The sequence below is a fragment of the Scyliorhinus torazame genome, chromosome 17 (assembly GCF_047496885.1).
Source record: "Scyliorhinus torazame isolate Kashiwa2021f chromosome 17, sScyTor2.1, whole genome shotgun sequence".
NCBI classification, from domain to species: Eukaryota; Metazoa; Chordata; class Chondrichthyes; order Carcharhiniformes; family Scyliorhinidae; genus Scyliorhinus; species Scyliorhinus torazame.
In genome coordinates this window covers 133,265,125-133,285,465 of record NC_092723.1, presented here as the reverse complement: position 1 = coordinate 133,285,465, position 20,341 = coordinate 133,265,125, and the positions used below count along the sequence as shown (strand labels likewise).

Genomic DNA, 20,341 nt, shown 5'->3' with positions numbered 1-20,341 from the left:
GGGGTTGAGCCCGTGGTCCCGTTTGTTCCCCGGAGATAGCGGCGACCCCATGGGACTGGCACACCGCTGCGTAGTGCCCCTTTTTGCCACAGCTTTTACAGGTGGCTGAGCGGGCCGGGCAGCACTGGCGGGGGTGTTTCGGCTGCCCGCAAAAGTAGCAGCGGGGCCCCCCTGGGTGGTGTGGGATTCTGGACCCAAGCCAGGAATTGAACCCATGTCCTTGGCGCTGTGAAGCAGCTGTGCTAACCACTGTGCTACCGTGCCACCCATGATGCAGTAGAACTGCATCACAGCCCCGAAAATGGCACTGATTCAAATTAAGCTAAAGGTAAGTACAGGTAAATGGATATCCCCTAGTGATACATACAGACACAGGGGCAGCTGTCTTCATCTTCGGTCAGCAGACTTTCCACTGGCTTCACATTGGAATCCTGCCATTGAATCTGGGAGACACCAAGGCCAGATTGGTGACGTATACTGGGGAACTATTGTGAATCATTGGAACCACCAATGACCCCCAATGACCTGCAGGCAACAAACAGTCAGGTTACCTTTGATAGTAGTGTAAGATCCAGGACCCAGCCTGTTGGGCTGTGATTGGCAACAGATTTTCTGGATAGGCACCGGAAACCTGTATGATGTCCTAGGAAAGTATTCAGAGGTATTTCAGGAGGGTCTGTGCAGCATTTATGTGGAGCCAGAGGCTCAGCGCAGGAATTTCAGGGTGTGACCAGGTCCCTATGCTCTATGCTTTGCTCACAAAGGTGGATACTGAGTTGCAGCACTTGGAGAGTTTGGGCATCATTTGCCCTGTGCGATTTGCGGAATGGGGTGCATCAGTGGTCCCAGTGATGAAGCCGGACAAGTCAGTTCACCTGTGTGGTGATTATAAACTGACTGTAAACAGAGCATCCCGCCTGGACCGTTACCCCATGCCACGCGTGGGGGACCTGTATGAGAAACTGACTGGGGGATGCTCATTCCCAAACTGGATATGACTCATCCATATCTTGAGTTAGAATTGAACACTGCATCGTGGAGGTATCTGACTATAAATACCCACAGGGGGTTGTTCAAATATACTCGCCTTCCCTTCAGAGTCTCTTCCGCCTGCACAATGTTTCAGAGGCATATACATGGGCATCCCAAAGTAGTGCTATATTTAGATGATGTACTCATCGCGGGGATCACTGGAAAATAACACAAGGGCAATCTAGAAGAGGTCCGCAAATGCTTTTCACAAGTAGGTGGCCGCCTGAAAAGAGGCAAGTGCATTGTTAGATCCGACGTAAACAGCCATGCATAAACGGTAGTTTTAAAAAGCACAAAGAGGTTTATTACTAGTTACAGTCAAACACCACCACTCCCTGGAGGATCTCCTTCGTGCAGGTGGTGATTTTATACTGGAGGGGTTACTCCTGTTAGGGGGAAGCCTCACCCTGTCACCAGGGACGTTTGTATTCTCCGGAGGGCATGGGAAACCTGATGATTCCTAACCCGTGACCTCCGCTGGGGTTATAACACCCCATCCTCCCCCCAAATCCAGAGATGGGTCCATGTCCGTCGAAACCTGTCCTGGACTTCTAGTCCGTTTAGATTGGGGCTGACGTGTGGTCGGCTTGGAGGGGCGTGTACCGGACTGGAGTACGGCGCTTGCATGACGACCGCCAAGGCAAGGCGGTGTCGCCAGCACAGCAGCCGGAGCTGGTGCAGGTGCCTTGGGCGGGGGCAGCATGTCTATCCTGGTCTCTGACTCAAAGCAGAGTGGATTCTATTCCAACATCTCGGTGTCCTCAGTTGGGGGGCTTTGGTCTGGGACTGGGGCTGGTGGTGATGGCAATGTGGCCAGTGGCACGTCTGACGGGCTGGGACCATATGGGGGGGCTGGCGACTCGGCGGGGACTTCCGGCACATGGCTCCGAAGGTGCTCCAAGTGGCGATTGGATTCCCGTCTTTGTGCTCTGACCTGGTAGGATACCGGCCTGGTGACCGCCAAGATGACACCTGGGACCCAAATGGCCCCATCGCCGAAATTTCGGACATGCACGTCATCGCCGAGAGCGGAAGTACGGGCCAGCGGACAGTGACCTATATTGATCTTGGACTGGTCCTGATGGACCATCCTTCCCAAATCGGGCATAGCCAAGCTCAGGTGATGCGGAGTTGGCGGTCCATCAAGAGCTCCGCTGGTGCGACACCCATCGTGGTATGTGGTGTCATGCGATAACAAAAAAGGAAATGCGCCAGGCAACATTCCCAGTGTCCAGCCGTCAGCCTATTCATGCCCAGCTTAAATGTTTGGACCACTCTCTGGGCCAGTCTGTTTGAAGTCGGGTGGCAGGGGGCATCCTCACATGTCGAAACCCATTGGTGAAAGCGAACACCGTGAACCTGGTGCTCGTAAACACTGTGCCTTTATTGGACCCCAGTACCTCAGATATTCCGTGCATGCTGAAAATCTGGCATAACCTTTCCACGGTGGCCCGGGCAGTTGCCGCCTGCATTCACGCCACTTTCAGCCACATAGAGTGAACATCTACCAGAGGGAGTAACATGGTCCCCTGGAAAGGACTCGCAAAGTCGACATGAACTCGGTCCCAAGGCCTTCCGGGCCTTTCCCAAGGTTGGAGCGGGGCTGCCGGGGTAATCGCTGGTGCGCCTGACCGGGGGGGGGGGGGAGGGCGGGGGGGGGGCACTGAACTACTCGTTCAATGTCCACGTTGATGCCCGGGCACCTGACATAGCTCTAGGCAAGTATCTTCATGGGTGTCAAATAAGAGCAGCGCAAGCCCATGCTGGGGGCCACCACACAGGTGCCCCACAGGTGCACGCCGTCTTTGATGCTCAGTTCTTGCATCTTTCCCATGTAAGCCTTCAGGTCCTCAGGCAGAGCCCTATGTTGGCCCCGGTACTTCACCATGTGCCTGACACGGCGAGCTGTGGGTCAGTCTGTGTCCAGCCATGGATGCAAGATGCCGTGACCGGCAGCGAGTCCATGAAATGGAGGGCAGCAATGGTTCATTGGTTCAGCAGGAGTAGATGGCTTAGTGGGCAGCTGTAGGCGGCTCAAAACATCAGTGTGGGGTATGTGGTTCCAGGGCGGTGTTCCAATATGTAGTCGTACGCTGCCAGTAATAGCTGGATGTGGGCAGGGGATATGGGAGGAATCACACGATCCTCCTTGAAGAGCCCCAGAAATGGCTTGTGGTCCATCAGGACGGTGTAGTGGTGCCGGAGACTTACTGATGGAATATAATTCGCCGAAACATATGGTCAGTTTTTCTTTCCCTACTTGTGCGTGCCGTTTCTGCATCAGCCAATGTCCTAGACACAAACGCGATAGGTTGTTCGTCATTATCTTCCATTTTCCGTGGGCTAGCACAGCCCCGACGCCATATGGGGATGCATCACAGGTCAGCAAGAGTGGCCGAGAGGGGTCAAAATGAGTAAACAGTCTTGAAGAGGAAAGCTGCTGCTTTACTCTGGCAAACACTTCCTGTTGCTCGGCGCCCCACGCCCAGAGTTGTCCTTTCTTTAGTAGACTATTGTGGGGACTGTTGTGGCCAACTCCAGAAGGAACTTTCCATAATAAGTGACCAGCCCCAGGAAAGCCCGAAGTTCCATTATGCCCCCTGGCATCAGGGCTTGGAGGGTGGGCTGGACCTTCTCCTCCTTGGGGTGCAGAGAGTGGCGGTCCACACGGTACCTGAAGTTGAAGACATACTTCTCTTGCCGGAGGCGGACGCCAACTGCATCAAAGCATTGTAGCATTTCAGTCAAGTTGTAGAGGTGCTCCTGGTTGGATGAACCGGTTACCAACGCATCGTCTAAGCAGACCGCCAAGGGTGGCACAGTGGTTAGCATTGCTGCCTCACAGCGCTGAGGACCAGGATTCTATCTTGGCCCTGGGTCACTGTCCATGTGGAGTTTGCACATTCTCCCCATGTTTGCGTGGGTCTCAGCCCCACAACCCAAAGACGTGCAGGGTAGGTGGATTGGCCACGATAAATTGCCCATTAATTGGAAAAAAAATAATTGGGTAATCTGAATTTTTTTTTTTTAAATAAGTAGACCGCCACGTACAACCCCTGTAAGATGTTTTCCATGATCCTCTAAAATATTGCGCATGCTGGGGAGACCCTGAATGTTAGCCGGGTAGATTCATAGAGCCCGAATGGTAGCCGGGTATATTCATAGGGCCCGAACGGTAGCCGGGTATATTCACAGAGCCTGAATGGTAGCAGGGTATATTCATAGGGCCAGAATGGTAGCTGGGTATATTCACAGAGCCTGAATGGTAGCCGGGTATATTCATACAGCCCGAATAGTAGCCGGGTATATTCATAGACCCCGAATGGAAGCCGGGTATATTCATAGACCCCGAATGGTAGCCGGGTATATTCATAGAGCCCGAATGGAAGCTGGGTATATTCATAGACGCGAATGGTAGCCGGGTATATTCATAGACCCCGAATGGCAGCCGGGTATATTCACAGACCCCGAATGGTAGCCGGGTATATTCACAGATCCTGAATGGTATCCGGGTGTATTCATAGAGCCTGAATGGTAGCCGGGTATATTCATAGACGCGAATGGTAGCCGGGTATATTCATAAAGCCCGGATGGTAGCCGGGTATATTCATAGAGCCTGAATTGTAGCCGGGTATATTCATAGAGCCCGGATGGTAGCCGGGTATATTCATAGAGCCTGAATTGTAGCCGGGTATATTCATAGACCTGGATGGTAGCCGGGTATATTCATAGAGCCTGAATTGTAGCCGGGTATATTCATAGACGCGAATGGTAGCCGGGTATATTCATAGACCCCCAATGGTAGCTGGGTATATTCATAGAGCCTGAATGGTAGCCTGGTATATTCATAGACCCCGCATGGTAGCCGGGTATATTCATAGAGCCCGGATGGTAGCCGGGTATAGTCATATAGCCCGAATGGTAGCCGGGTATATTCATAGAGCCCGGATGGTAGCCGGGTATGGTCATAGAGCCCGAATGGTAGCCGGGTATATTCATAGAGCCCGAATGGTAGCCGGGTATATTCTAGATCCCGAATGGTAGCCGGGTATATTCATAGAGCCCGAATGGTAGCGGGGTATATTCATAGAGCCTGAATGGTAGCCGGGTATGTTCATAGGCCCCGCATGGTAGCCGGGTATATTCATAGAGTCTGAATGGTAGCCGGGTATTTTCATAGAGCCTGAATGGTAGCCGGGTATATTCATAGACCCCGCATGGTAACCGGATATATTCATAGACTCGTGTGGTAGCCGGGTATATTCATAGAGCCCGGATGGTAGCCGGGTTTATTCATAGACCCAGGATAGTAGCCGGGTATATTCATAGACGCGAATGGTAGCCGGGTGTTTTCTAGATCCCGAATGGTAGCCGGGTATATTCATAGACCCCGCATGGTAGCCGGGTATATTCTAGATCCCGAATGGTAGCCGGGTATATTCATAGACCCCGAATGGTAGCCGGGTATATTCATAGACCCCGAATGGTAGCCGGGTATATTCATAGACCCCGAATGGTAGCCGGGTATATTCAGAGTCCCCGAATGGAAGCCGTGTATATTCATAGAGCCTGAATGGTAGCCGGGTATATTCATAGACCCCGAATGGTAGCCGGGTATATTCACAGACCCTGAATGGTAGCCGGGTGTATTCATAGGGCCTGAATGGTAGCCGGGTATATTCATAGACACGAATGGTAGCCGGGTATATTCATAAAGCCCGGATGGTAGCCGGGTATATTCATACAGTCCGAATAGTAGCCGGGTATATTCATAGACCCCGAATAGTAGCCGGGTATATTCATAGACCCCGAATGGTAGCCGGGTATATTCATAGAGCCCGAATGGTAGCTAGGTATATTCATAGACCACGAATGGAAGCTGGGTATATTCATAGAGCCCGAATGGCAGCCGGGTATATTCATAGAGCCCGAATGGAAGCTGGGTATATTCATAGACGCGAATGGTAGCCGGGTATATTCATAGACCCCGAATGGCAGCCGGGTATATTCACAGACCCCGAATGGTAGCCGGGTATATTCACAGACCCTGAATGGTAGACGGGTGTATTCATAGAGCCTGAATGGTAGCCGGGTATATTCATAGATGCGAATGGTAGCCGGGTATATTCATAAAGCCCGGATGGTAGCCGGGTATATTCATAGAGCCTGAATTGTAGCCGGGTATATTCATAGAGCCCAGATGGTAGCCGGGTATATTCATAGAGCCTGAATTGTAGCCGGGTATATTCATAGACCTGGATGGTAGACGGGTGTATTCATAGAGCCTGAATGGTAGCCGGGTATATTCATAGATGCGAATGGTAGCCGGGTATATTCATAAAGCCCGGATGGTAGCCGGGTATATTCACAGAGCCTGAATTGTAGCCGGGTATATTCATAGAGCCCAGATGGTAGCCGGGTATATTCATAGAGCCTGAATTGTAGCCGGGTATATTCATAGACCTGGATGGTAGCCGGGTATATTCATAGAGCCTGAATTGTAGCCGGGTATATTCATAGACCCCCAATGGTAGCTGGGTATATTCATAGAGCCTGAATGGTAGCCTGGTATATTCATAGAGACCGAATGGTAGCCGGGTATATTCATAGAGCCCGGATGGTAGCCGGGTATAGTCACAGAGCCCGAATGGTAGCCGGGTATATTCATAGAGCCCGGATGGTAGCCGGGTATGGTCATAGAGCCCGAATGGTAGCCGGGTATATTCATAGAGCCCGAATGGTAGCGGGGTATATTCATAGAGCCCGAATGGTAGCCGGATATATTCATAGACCCCAAATGGTAGCCGGGTATATTCATAGAGCCCGAATGGTAGCCGGGTATATTCATAAAGCCCGAATGGTAGCCGGGTATATTCTAGATCCCGAATAGTAGCCGGGTATATTCATAGATCCCGAATGGTAGCCGGGTATATTCATAGAGCCTAAATGGTAGCCGGGTATATTCATAGAGCCTGAATGGTAGCCGGGTATGTTCATAGGCCCCGCATGGTAGCCGGGTATATTCATAGAGTCTGAATGGTAGCCGGGTATTTTCATAGAGCCTGAATGGTAGCCGGGTATATTCATAGACCCCGCATGGTAACCGGGTATATTCATAGACTCGTGTGGTAGCCGGGTATATTCATAGAGCCCGGATGGCAGCCGGGTTTATTCATAGACCCCGGATAGTAGCCGGGTATATTCATAGAGGCGAATGGTAGCCGGGTGTTTTCTAGATCCCGAATGGTAGCCGGGTATATTCATAGACCCCGCATGGTAGCCGGGTATATTCTAGATCCCGAATGGTAGCCGGGTATATTCATAGACCCCGAATGGTAGCCGGGTATATTCATAGACCCCGAATGGTAGCCTGGTATATTCATAGATCCCGAATGGTAGCCGGGTATATTCAGAGTCCCCGAATGGAAGCCGTGTATATTCATAGAGCCTGAATGGTAGCCGGGTATATTCATAGACCCCGAATGGTAGCCGGGTAAATTCATAGACCCCGAATGGTAGCCGGGTATATTCAGAGTCCCCGAATGGAAGCCGTGTATATTCATAGAGCCTGAATGGTATCCGGGTATATTCATAGAGCCCGAATGGTAGCCGGGTATATTCATAGACCCCGAATGGTAGCCGGGTATATTCATAGACCCCGAATGGTAGCCGGGTATATTCAGAGTCCCCGAATGGAAGCCGTGTATATTCATAGAGCCTGAATGGTAGCCGGGTATATTCATAGACCCCGAATGGTAAGCGGGTATATTCATAGAGCCCGAATGGTAAGCGGGTAGCACAGTAACCTTGTGGATAGCACAATTGCTTCACAGCTCCAGGGTTGCAGGTTCGATTCTGGCTTGGGTCACTGTCTGTGCGGAGTCTGCACATCCTCCCCGTGTGTGCGTGGGTTTCCTCCGGGTGCTCCGGTTTCCTCCCACAGTCCAAAGATGTGCGGGTTAGGTGGATTGGCCATGATAAATTGCCCTTAGTGTCCAAAAATTGCCCTTAGTGTTGGGTGGGGTTACTGGGTTATGGGGACAGGGTGGCGGTGTTGACCTTGGGTAGGGTGCTCTTTCCAAGAGCCGGTGCAGACTCGATGGGCTGAATGACCTCCTTCTGCTCTGTAAATTCTATGATAGAGCCCGAATGGTAGCTGGGTATATTCATAGACCACGCATGGTAGCCGGGTATATTCATAGACGCGTGTGGTAGCCGGGTATATACATAGACGCGAATGGTAGCCAGGTATATTCATAGACAACAAATGGTAGCCGGGTATATTCATAGAGCCCGAATGGTAGCCGGGTATATTCATAGAGCCCGAATGGTAGCCGGGTGTATTCTAGATCCCGAATGGTAGCCGGGTATATTCATAGATCCCGAATGGTAGCCGGGTATATTCATAGAGCCTGAATGGTAGCCGGGTATGTTCATAGGCCCCGCATGGTAGCGGGGTATATTCATAGAGTCTGAATGGTAGCCGGGTATATTCATAGAGCCTGAATGGTAGCCGGGTATATTCATAGACCCCGCATGGTAGCCGGGTATATTCATAGACGCGTGTGGTAGCCGGGTATATTCATAGACGCGAATGGTAGCCGGGTATATTCATAGAGCCCGGATGGTAGCCGGGTTTATTCTTGGACCCCGAATAGTAGCCGGGTATATACATAGACGCGAATGGTAGCCGGGTATTTTCTAGATCCCGAATGGTAGCCGGATATATTCATAGACCCCGCAGGGTAGCCGGGTATATTCTAGATCCCGAATGGTAGCCGGGTATATTCATAGACTCCGAATGGTAGCCGGGTATATTCATAGACCCCGAATGGTAGCCGGGTATATTCATAGAGCCTGAATGGTAGCCGGGTATATTCATAGACCCCGAATGGTAGCCGGGTATATTCATGGACCCCGAATGGTAGCCGGGTATATTCAGAGTCCCCGAATGGAAGCCGTGTATATTCATAGAGCCTGAATGGTAGCCGGGTATATTCATAGAGCCCGAATGGTAAGCAGGTATATTCATAGAGCCCGAATGGTAAGCGGGTATATTCATAGAGCCCGAATGGTAGCTGGGTATATTTATAGAGCCCGAATGGTAGCTGGGTATATTTATAGACTCCGAATGGTAGCTAGGTATATTCATAGACGCGAATGGTAGCCGGGTATATTCATAGACCCCGAATGGTAGCCGGGTATATTCATAGATCCCGAATGGTAGCGGGGTATATTCATAGAGCCCGAATGGTAGGCAGGTATATTCATAGACCCCGAATGGTAGCTGGGTATATTCATAGAGCCCGAATGGTAGCCGGGTATATTCATAGAGCCCGAATGGTAAGCGGGTATATTCATAGAGCCCGAATGGTAAGCGGGTAGCACGGTAGCCTTGTGGATAGCACAATTGCTTCACAGCTCCAGGGTCCCAGGTTCGATTCTGGCTTGGGTCACTGTCTGTGCGGAGTCTGCACATCCTCCCCGTGTGTGCGTGGGTTTCCTCCGGGTGCTCCGGTTTCCTCCCACAGTCCAAAGATGTGCGGGTTAGGTGGATTGGCCATGATAAATTGCCCTTAGTGTCCAAAAATTGCCCTTAGTGTTGGGTGGGGTTACTGGGTTATGGGGACAGGGTGGCGGTGTTGACCTTGGGTAGGGTGCTCTTTCCAAGAGCCGGTGCAGACTCGATGGGCTGAATGACCTCCTTCTGCTCTGTAAATTCTATGATAGAGCCCGAATGGTAGCTGGGTATATTCATAGACCCCGCATGGTAGCCGGGTATATTCATAGACGCGTGTGGTAGCCGGGTATATTCATAGACGCGAATGGTAGCCGGGTATATTCATAGACACCAAATGGTAGCCGGGTATATTCATAGAGCCCGAATGGTAGCCGGGTATATTCATAGAGCTAGAATGGTAGCCGGGTATATTCATAGAGCCTGAATTGTAGCCGGGTGTATTCTAGATCCCAAATGGTAGCCGGGTATATTCATAGATCCCGAATGGTAGCCGGGTATATTCATAGAGCCTGAATGGTAGCCGGGTATGTTCATAGGCCCCGCATGGTAGCCGGGTATATTCATAGACCCGAATGGTAGCCGGGTATATTCATAGAGCCTGAATGGTAGCCGGGTATGTTCATAGGCCCCGCATGGTAGCCGGGTATATTCATAGACCCGAATGGTAGCCGGGTATATTCATAGATCCCGAATGGTAGCCGGGTATATTCATAGAGTCTGAATGGTAGCCGGGTATATTCATAGAGCCTGAATGGTAGCCGGGTATATTCATAGACCCCGCATGGTAGCCGGGTATATTCATAGACGCGTGTGGTAGCCGGGTATATTCATAGACGCGAATGGTAGCCGGGTATATTCATAGAGCCCGGATGGTAGCCGGGTTTATTAATAGACCCCGAATAGTAGCCGGGTATATTCATAGACCCCGAATGGTAGTCGGGTATTTTCTAGATCCCGAATGGTAGCCGGGTATATTCATAGACCCCGCAGGGTAGCCGGGTATATTCTAGATCCCGAATGGTAGCCGGGTATATTCATAGACTCCGAATGGTAGCCGGGTATATTCATAGAGCCTGAATGGTAGCCGGGTATATTCATAGACCCCGAATGGTAGCCGGGTATATTCATAGACCCCGAATGGTAGCCGGGTATATTCAGAGTCCCCGAATGGAAGCCGTGTATATTCATAGAGCCTGAATGGTAGCCGGGTATATTCATAGAGCCCGAATGGTAAGCGGGTATATTCATACAGCCCGAATGGTAAGCGGGTATATTCATAGAGCCCGAATGGTAGCTGGTATATTCATAGACTCCGAATGGAAGCTGGGTATATTCATAGACGCGAATGGTAGCCGGGTATATTCATAGACCCCGAATGGTAGCCGGGTATATTCATAGATCCCGAATGGTAGCGGGGTATATTCATAGAGACCGAATGGTAGGCGGGTATATTCATAGACCCCGAATGGTAGCCGGGCATATTCATAGAGCCCGAATGGTAGCCGGTTATATTCATAGACCCCGAATGGTATCTGGGTATATTCATAGAGCCCGAATGGTAGCCGGGTATATTCATAGACCCGAAATGGTAGCCCGGTATATTCATAGAGCCCGAATGGTAGCCGGGTATATTCATAGAGCCCGAATGGAAGCCGGGTATATTCATAGACCCCAAATGGTAGCCGGGTATATTCATAGACCCCAAATGGTAGCCGGGTATATTCATAGAGCCCGAATGGTAGCCGGGTATATTCATAGAGCCCGAATGGTAGGCAGGTATATTCATAGACCCCGAATGGTAGCTGGGTATATTCATAGAGCCCGAATGGTAGCCGGGTATATTCATAGAGCCCGAATGGTAAGCGGGTATATTCATAGAGCCCGAATGGTAAGCGGGTAGCACGGTAGCCTTGTGGATAGCACAATTGCTTCACAGCTCCAGGGTCCCAGGTTCGATTCTGGCTTGGGTCACTGTCTGTGCGGAGTCTGCACATCCTCCCCGTGTGTGCGTGGGTTTCCTCCGGGTGCTCCGGTTTCCTCCCACAGTCCAAAGATGTGCGGGTTAGGTGGATTGGCCATGATAAATTGCCCTTAGTGTCCAAAAATTGCCCTTAGTGTTGGGTGGGGTTACTGGGTTATGGGGACAGGGTGGCGGTGTTGACCTTGGGTAGGGTGCTCTTTCCAAGAGCCGGTGCAGACTCGATGGGCTGAATGACCTCCTTCTGCTCTGTAAATTCTATGATAGAGCCCGAATGGTAGCTGGGTATATTCATAGACCCCGCATGGTAGCCGGGTATATTCATAGACGCGTGTGGTAGCCGGGTATATTCATAGACGCGAATGGTAGCCGGGTATATTCATAGACACCAAATGGTAGCCGGGTATATTCATAGAGCCCGAATGGTAGCCGGGTATATTCATAGAGCTAGAATGGTAGCCGGGTATATTCATAGAGCCTGAATTGTAGCCGGGTGTATTCTAGATCCCAAATGGTAGCCGGGTATATTCATAGATCCCGAATGGTAGCCGGGTATATTCATAGAGCCTGAATGGTAGCCAGGTATGTTCATAGGCCCCGCATGGTAGCCGGGTATATTCATAGACCCGAATGGTAGCCGGGTATATTCATAGAGCCTGAATGGTAGCCGGGTATGTTCATAGGCCCCGCATGGTAGCCGGGTATATTCATAGACCCGAATGGTAGCCGGGTATATTCATAGATCCCGAATGGTAGCCGGGTATATTCATAGAGTCTGAATGGTAGCCGGGTATATTCATAGAGCCTGAATGGTAGCCGGGTATATTCATAGACCCCGCATGGTAGCCGGGTATATTCATAGACGCGTGTGGTAGCCGGGTATATTCATAGACGCGAATGGTAGCCGGGTATATTCATAGAGCCCGGATGGTAGCCGGGTTTATTAATAGACCCCGAATAGTAGCCGGGTATATTCATAGACCCCGAATGGTAGTCGGGTATTTTCTAGATCCCGAATGGTAGCCGGGTATATTCATAGACCCCGCAGGGTAGCCGGGTATATTCTAGATCCCGAATGGTAGCCGGGTATATTCATAGACTCCGAATGGTAGCCGGGTATATTCATAGAGCCTGAATGGTAGCCGGGTATATTCATAGACCCCGAATGGTAGCCGGGTATATTCATAGACCCCGAATGGTAGCCGGGTATATTCAGAGTCCCCGAATGGAAGCCGTGTATATTCATAGAGCCTGAATGATAGCCGGGTATATTCATAGAGCCCGAATGGTAAGCGGGTATATTCATACAGCCCGAATGGTAAGCGGGTATATTCATAGAGCCCGAATGGTAGCTGGTATATTCATAGACTCCGAATGGAAGCTGGGTATATTCATAGACGCGAATGGTAGCCGGGTATATTCATAGACCCCGAATGGTAGCCGGGTATATTCATAGATCCCGAATGGTAGCGGGGTATATTCATAGAGACCGAATGGTAGGCGGGTATATTCATAGACCCCGAATGGTAGCCGGGCATATTCATAGAGCCCGAATGGTAGCCGGTTATATTCATAGACCCCGAATGGTATCTGGGTATATTCATAGAGCCCGAATGGTAGCCGGGTATATTCATAGACCCGAAATGGTAGCCCGGTATATTCATAGAGCCCGAATGGTAGCCGGGTATATTCATAGAGCCCGAATGGAAGCCGGGTATATTCATAGACCCCAAATGGTAGCCGGGTATATTCATAGACCCCAAATGGTAGCCGGGTATATTCATAGAGCCCGAATGGTAGCCGGGTATATTCTAGAGCCCGAATGGTAGCCGGGTATATTCATAGATCCCGAATGGTAGCTGGGTATATTCATAGACGCATGTGGTAGCCGGGTATATTCATAGACGCGAATGGTAGCCGGGTATATTCATAGACACCAAATGGTAGCCGGGTATATTCATAGAGTCTGAATGGTAGCCGGGTATATTCATAGACGCGTGTGGTAGCCAGGTATATTCATAGACACGAATGGTAGCCGGGTATATTCATAGAGCCCGGATGGTAGCCGGGTTTATTCATGGACCCCGAATAGTAGCCGGGTATATTCATAGACGCGAATGGTAGCCGGGTATTTTCTAGATCCCGAATGGTAGCCGGGTATATTCATAGACCCCGCATGGTAGCCGAGTATATTCTAGATCCCGAATGGTAGCTGGGTATATTCATAGACTCCGAATGGTAGCCGGGTATATTCATAGAGCCTGAATGGTAGCCGGGTATATTCATAGACCCCGAATGGTAGCCGGGTATATTCATAGAGCCTGAATGGTAGCCGGGTATTTTCATAGACCCCGAATGGTAGCCGGATATATTCATAGACCCCGAATGGTACCCGGGTATATTCAGAGTCCCCGAATGGAAGCCGTGTATTTCATAGAGCCCGAATGGTAAGCGGGTATATTCATAGAGCCCGAATGGTAAGCGGGTATATTCATAGAGCCTGAATGGTAGCCGGGTATATTCATAGACTCCGAATGGTAAGCGGGTATATTCATAGACCCCGAATGGTAGCCGGGTATATTCATAGAGCCCGAATGGTAAGCGGGTATATTCGTAGACCCCGAATGGTAGCCGGGTATATTCATAGATCCCGAATGGTAGCCGGGTATATTCATAGACCCCGAATGGTAGCCGGGTATATTCATAGAGCCTGAATGGTAGCCGGGTATATTCATAGACCCCGAATGGTAGCCTGGTATATTCATAGACCCCGAATGGTAGCCGGGTATATTCAGAGTCCCCGAATGGTAGCCGGGTATATTCATAGAGCCCGAATGGTAAGCGGGTATATTCATAGAGCCCGAATGGTAAGCGGGTATATTCATAGAGCCCGGATGGTAGCTGGGTATATTCATAGACTCCGAATGGTAGCTGGGTATATTCATAGACGCGAATGGTAGCCGGGTATATTCATAGACCCCGAATCGTAGCCGGGTATATTCATAGATCCCGAATGGTAGCGGGGTATATTCATAGACCCCGAATGGTAGCCGGGCATATTCATAGAGCCCGAATGGTAGCCGGATATATTCATAGACCCCGAATGGTAGCTGGGTATATTCATAGAGCCCGAATGGTAGCCGGGTATATTCATAGACCCCAAATGGTAGCCGGGTATATTCATAGAGCCCGAATGGTAGCCGGGTATATTCATAGAGCCCGAATGGAAGCCAGGTATATTCTAGATCCCGAATGGTAGCCGGGTATATTCATCGATCCCGAATGGTAACCGGGTATATTCATAGAGCCTGAATGGTAGCCGGGTATGTTCATAGGCCCCGCATGGTAGCCGGGTATATTCATAGAGCCTGAATGGTAGCCGGGTGTATTCATAGACCCCGAATGGTAGCCGGGTATATTTATAGACCCCGAATGGTAGCCGGGTATATTCAGAGTCCCCGAATGGAAGCCGTGTATATTCATAGAGCCTGAATGGTAGCCGGGTATATTCATAGAGCCTGAATGGTAGCCGGGTATGTTCATAGAGCCTGAATGGTAGCCGGGTATGTTCATACGCCCCGCATGGTAGCCGGGTATATTCATAGAGTCTGAATGGTAGCCGGGTATATTCATAGACCCCGCATGGTAGCCGGGTATATTCATGGATGCGTGTGGTAGCCGGGTATATTCATAGACGCGAATGGTAGCCGGGTATATTCATAGAGCCCGGATGGTAGCCGGGTTTATTCATGGACCCCGAATAGTAGCCGGGTATATTCATAGACGCGAATGGTAGCCGGGTATTTTCTAGATCCCGAATGGTAGCCGGGTATATTCATAGACCCCGCATGGTAGCCGGGTATATTCTAGATCCCGAATGGTAGCTGGGTATATTCATAGACTCCGCATGGTAGCCGGGTGTATTCACAGAGCCTGAATGGTAGCCGGGTATATTCATAGACCCCGAATGGTAGCCGGGTATATTCATAGACCCCGAATGGTAGCCGGGTATATTCAGAGTCCCCGAATGGAAGCCGTGTATTTCATAGAGCCCGAATGGTAAGCGGGTATATTCATAGAGCCCGAATGGTAAGCGGGTATATTCATAGAGCCCGAATGGTAGCCGGGTATATTCATAGACTCCGAATGGTAAGCGGGTATATTCATAGACCCCGAATGGTAGCCGGGTATATTCATAGAGCCCGAATGGTAAGCGGGTATATTCATAGACCCCGAATGGTAGCCGGGTATATTCATAGATCCCGAATGGTAGCCGGGTATATTCATAGGCCCCGAATGGTAGCCGGGTATATTCATAGAGCCTGAATGGTAGCGGGGTATATTCATAGACGCGAATGGTAGCCGGGTATATTCATAGACCCCGAATGAGAGCTGGGTATATTCATAGATCCCGAATGGTAGCGGGGTATATTCATAGACCCCGAATGGTAGCCGGGCATATTCATAGAGCCCGAATGGTGGCCGGATATATTCATAGACCCCGAATGGTAGCTGGGTATATTCATAGAGCCCGAATGGTAGCCGGGTATATTCATAGACCCCAAATGGTAGCCGGGTATATTCATAGAGCCCGAATGGTAGCCGGGTATATTCATAGAGCCCGAACGGAAGCCGGGTATATTCTAGATCCCGAATGGTAGCCGGGTATATTCATAGATCCCGAATGGTAACCGGGTATATTCATAGAGCCTGAATGGTAGCCGGGTATGTTCATAGGCCCCGCATGGTAGCCGGGTATATTCATAGAGTCTGAATGGTAGCCGGGTATATTCATAGAGCCTGAATGGTAGCCGGGTATATTCATCGACCCCGCATGGTAGCCGGGTATATTCATAGACGCGAATGGTAGCCGGGTATATTTATGGAGCCCGGATGGTAGGCGGGTTTATTCATAGACCCCGAATGGTAGCCGGGTATATTCATAGAGCCCGAATGGTAGCCGGGTGTATTCATAGACCCCGAATGGAAGCCGGGTATATTCATAGACCCCGAATGGTAGCCGGGTATGTTCAGAGTCCCCGAATGGAAGCCGTGTATATTCATAGAGCCTGAATGGTAGCCGGGTATATTCATAGAGCCCGAATGGTAAGCGGGTATATTCATAGAGCCCGAATGGTAAGCGGGTATATTCATAGAGCCCGAATGGTAGCTGGGTATATTCATATATGGTAGCTGGGTATATTCATAGACCCCGAATGGTAGCCGGGTATATTCATAGATCCCGAATGGTAGCGGGGTATACTCAGAGAGCCCGAATGGTAGGCGGGTATATTCATAGACCCCGAATGGTAGCCGGGCATATTCATAGAGCCCGAATGGTAGCCGGTTATATTCATAGACCCCGAATGGTAGCTGGGTATATTCATAGAGCCCGAATGGTAGCTGGGTATATTCATAGAGCCCGAATGGTAGCCGGGTATATTCATAGACCCCGAATGGTAGCCGGGTATATTCTAGATCCCGAATGGTAGCCGGGTATATTTATAGATCACGAATGGTAGACGGGCATATTCATAGAGCCCGAATGGTAGCCGGATATATTCATAGACCCCGAATGGTAGCTGGGTATATTCATAGAGCCCGAATGGTAGCCGGGTATATTCATAGACCCCAAATGGTAGCCGGGTATATTCATAGAGCCCGAATGGTAGCCGGGTATATTCATAGAGCCCGAATGGAAGCCGGGTATATTCTAGATCCCGAATGGTAGCCGGGTATATTCATAGATCCCGAATGGTAACCGGGTATATTCATAGAGCCTGAATGGTAGCCGGGTACATTCATAGACCCCGAATGGTAGCCGGGTATATTCATAGACGCGAATGGTTGCCGGGTATATTCACAGAGCCGAAATGGTAGCCGGGTATATTCATAGACGTGAATGGTAGCCGGGTATATTCATAGACGCGAATGGTAGCCGGGTACATTCATAGACCCCGAATGGTAGCCGGGTATATTCATAGAGCCCGAATGGTAGCCGGGTATATTCATAGACGCGAATGGTAGCCGGGTATATTCATCGACCCAGAATGGAAGCTGGGTATATTCATAGACCCCGAATAGTAGCCGGGTATATTCATAGAGCCGAAATGGTAGCCGGGTATATTCATAGACGCGAATGGTAGCCGGGCATATTCATAGACCCGAATGGTAGCCGGGTATATTCATAGACGTGAATGGTAGCCGGGTATATTCATAGACGCGAATGGTAGCCGGGTACATTCATCGACCCCGAATGGTAGCCGGGTATATTCATAGAGCCCGAATGGTAGCCGGGTATATTCATAGACGCGAATGGTAGCCGGGTATATTCATCGACCCAGAATGGAAGCTGGGTATATTCATAGACCCCGAATAGTAGCCGGGTATATTCATAGACCCCGAATGGAAGCCGGGTATATTCATAGACCCCGAATGGTAGCCGGGTATATTCAGAGTCCCCGAATGGAAGCCGTGTATATTCATAGAGCCTGAATGGTAGCCGGGTATATTCATAGAGCCCGAATGGTAAGCGGGTATATTCATAGAGCCCGAATGGTAAGCGGGTATATTCATAGAGCCCGAATGGTAGCTGGGTATATTCATATATGGTAGCTGGGTATATTCATAGACCCCGAATGGTAGCCGGGTATATTCATAGATCCCGAATGGTAGCGGGGTATACTCAGAGAGCCCGAATGGTAGGCGGGTATATTCATAGACCCCGAATGGTAGCCGGGCATATTCATAGAGCCCGAATGGTAGCCGGTTATATTCATAGACCCCGAATGGTAGCTGGGTATATTCATAGAGCCCGAATGGTAGCTGGGTATATTCATAGAGCCCGAATGGTAGCCGGGTATATTCATAGACCCCGAATGGTAGCCGGGTATATTCTAGATCCCGAATGGTAGCCGGGTATATTTATAGATCACGAATGGTAGACGGGCATATTCATAGAGCCCGAATGGTAGCCGGATATATTCATAGACCCCGAATGGTAGCTGGGTATATTCATAGAGCCCGAATGGTAGCCGGGTATATTCATAGACCCCAAATGGTAGCCGGGTATATTCATAGAGCCCGAATGGTAGCCGGGTATATTCATAGAGCCCGAATGGAAGCCGGGTATATTCTAGATCCCGAATGGTAGCCGGGTATATTCATAGATCCCGAATGGTAACCGGGTATATTCATAGAGCCTGAATGGTAGCCGGGTACATTCATAGACTCCGCATGGTAGCCGGGTGTATTCACAGAGCCTGAATGGTAGCCGGGTATATTCATAGACCCCGAATGGTAGCCGGGTATATTCATAGACCCCGAATGGTAGCCGGGTATATTCAGAGTCCCCGAATGGAAGCCGTGTATTTCATAGAGCCCGAATGGTAAGCGGGTATATTCATAGAGCCCGAATGGTAAGCGGGTATATTCATAGAGCCCGAATGGTAGCCGGGTATATTCATAGACTCCGAATGGTAAGCGGGTATATTCATAGACCCCGAATGGTAGCCGGGTATATTCATAGAGCCCGAATGGTAAGCGGGTATATTCATAGACCCCGAATGGTAGCCGGGTATATTCATAGATCCCGAATGGTAGCCGGGTATATTCATAGGCCCCGAATGGTAGCCGGGTATATTCATAGAGCCTGAATGGTAGCGGGGTATATTCATAGACGCGAATGGTAGCCGGGTATATTCATAGACCCCGAATGAGAGCTGGGTATATTCATAGATCCCGAATGGTAGCGGGGTATATTCATAGACCCCGAATGGTAGCCGGGCATATTCATAGAGCCCGAATGGTGGCCGGATATATTCATAGACCCCGAATGGTAGCTGGGTATATTCATAGAGCCCGAATGGTAGCCGGGTATATTCATAGACCCCAAATGGTAGCCGGGTATATTCATAGAGCCCGAATGGTAGCCGGGTATATTCATAGAGCCCGAATGGAAGCCGGGTATATTCTAGATCCCGAATGGTAGCCGGGTATATTCATAGATCCCGAATGGTAACCGGGTATATTCATAGAGCCTGAATGGTAGCCGGGTATGTTCATAGGCCCCGCATGGTAGCCGGGTATATTCATAGAGTCTGAATGGTAGCCGGGTATATTCATAGAGCCTGAATGGTAGCCGGGTATATTCATCGACCCCGCATGGTAGCCGGGTATATTCATAGACGCGAATGGTAGCCGGGTATATTTATGGAGCCCGGATGGTAGGCGGGTTTATTCATAGACCCCGAATGGTAGCCGGGTATATTCATAGAGCCCGAATGGTAGCCGGGTGTATTCATAGACCCCGAATGGAAGCCGGGTATATTCATAGACCCCGAATGGTAGCCGGGTATGTTCAGAGTCCCCGAATGGAAGCCGTGTATATTCATAGAGCCTGAATGGTAGCCGGGTATATTCATAGAGCCCGAATGGTAAGCGGGTATATTCATAGAGCCCGAATGGTAAGCGGGTATATTCATAGAGCCCGAATGGTAGCTGGGTATATTCATATATGGTAGCTGGGTATATTCATAGACCCCGAATGGTAGCCGGGTATATTCATAGATCCCGAATGGTAGCGGGGTATACTCAGAGAGCCCGAATGGTAGGCGGGTATATTCATAGACCCCGAATGGTAGCCGGGCATATTCATAGAGCCCGAATGGTAGCCGGTTATATTCATAGACCCCGAATGGTAGCTGGGTATATTCATAGAGCCCGAATGGTAGCTGGGTATATTCATAGAGCCCGAATGGTAGCCGGGTATATTCATAGACCCCGAATGGTAGCCGGGTATATTCTAGATC

General features: G+C 49.9%; 1 long non-coding RNA gene across 1 annotated transcript in view; it reads right to left on the bottom strand.

Moving 5' to 3' along the window:
- Positions 1-1,097: 1,097 nt before the first annotated feature.
- The window catches only part of LOC140393576 (uncharacterized), a 56,324-nt gene continuing 37,080 nt past the window's right edge, over positions 1,098-20,341 (bottom strand). Inside the window, exon 3 of the long non-coding RNA XR_011935675.1 lies at positions 1,098-1,255. This is a non-coding gene — a long non-coding RNA (uncharacterized lncRNA). The remainder of the gene's footprint in view (positions 1,256-20,341) is intronic.